Genomic DNA, 1,460 nt, shown 5'->3' with positions numbered 1-1,460 from the left:
TTTAAATATTTACTTGTTGTCTTTATTTATTAAATCAAGTTCTAAAAAACAACAGATACATTGAAAAATTGCACAGGCGTAGTTTCATATTAACAGTTTGCACTTACCGTTTAACTAGTCATTTTACACAGGCTACCAGCTAGCATGCAGATAATGCTATACACTATTAGTGGAATATCTTGCATGATATCACTATTATTTCGCGTTTTTGTTTGGGGGGGGGGGGCAAGTCATTAACCACTTGAAGACCAGGGTGTTAAACTCCCTTCCTGTCCAGGCCATTTTTCAGTATTCAGCATTGCGGTACTTTGACTGACATTTATTCAGTAATGCAAAACCGTACCAAAATTAATTTTATACCATTTTTTGGGGACAGATAGAGCTTTCTGTTGGCTGTATTTAATCACCACTGGGGTTTTTATTGTTCACTATAAAAAAAATTGCATATATGTAACATGGGTAGCACAATAGACGCACTTGTCGATTTCGCGCGTAGGCGCACCCAACACATGTTTGAGTGTGTACGTGGGGGACTTTAAACAAATGTTTGTGTTTTTTTTATTTTGTTGGGTGTGACAAATTTTTTTGTAACTTTATTTTTTTAAACTTTATTTTTTTTTACACTTAACTTTGTTATCACACAGGGAGCTAAGAAACCCCCATGTGATGTCAAATTTACAGTGACAGGTCCTCTTTATAGAGACATTAGGGGTCTTTAAGACCCCTAATGTCACCTAAGGACCCCAAAGAAACTGATGAAGCAGCTTTACCAGCTTCTCTCTGGCTTCTGTAGCCGAGAATGGCAGATGAATGCGGACGTGATGTAATACAGATCACCCCCGCATTCAGAGACCGGAGAGGAGATCAGCTGGAGATTGTGTGCTGAGCTCCCTCCAATCTCTGTTCACAGAACCGCCGTGCTGGTCCCATGTCCTTTTTGCTGGGTCATGTAGAAAAAACAAACACTCACATGCCCAAGCTCTTCTGGGTTCTCGCAGTCAGTCCCCTGATGATGAGCATGCAGCATGCAGCATATATATATATATATATATATTGTGGTATTGTGTGGCACTCCCACTGCAGAAGTGGGTGTTATGATCACCTGGACTCTCAGCCTGATGGGCTGAGACGTGTCAGGAAGCAGGGGTTTGTCGGGATTATGCATGGGATCCTGGAACTGGGAGGTTTCAAGGTGATTCAGGAGGAAAGATGAGATCCCTAGTCCTGGGCCCAGGCTTTAGCAGTGGCCAGCACTTGATAATTGCACAGGTGTACACAACCATTAAGAAAAGGATGCTGGCTAGGGGAATGAGCTCCTGCTGGGAAAGAGGAACAGACCGTGTTCAGGTGTCAGGAGAACGCCCCCAGAAGTCAGAGAGGAGTCAGGCGAGCTCCTACTGGGATAGGAACGGACGGTGTTCAGGAGTCAGGAGGACTTCCCCAGAATCTAAAGTGGAGTC

General features: G+C 43.4%; 1 protein-coding gene across 1 annotated transcript in view; it reads right to left on the bottom strand.

Moving 5' to 3' along the window:
- The window catches only part of LOC108793386 (protein-glutamine gamma-glutamyltransferase 6-like), a 39,534-nt gene that overhangs the window by 15,453 nt on the left and 22,621 nt on the right, over positions 1-1,460 (bottom strand). The window lies entirely within an intron of this gene.

The sequence above is a fragment of the Nanorana parkeri genome, unplaced genomic scaffold (assembly GCF_000935625.1).
Source record: "Nanorana parkeri isolate BGI_ZX_2015 unplaced genomic scaffold, ASM93562v1 scaffold743, whole genome shotgun sequence".
Taxonomy (NCBI): domain Eukaryota; kingdom Metazoa; phylum Chordata; class Amphibia; order Anura; family Dicroglossidae; genus Nanorana; species Nanorana parkeri.
This window is presented reverse-complemented; position numbering and strand designations above follow the sequence as displayed.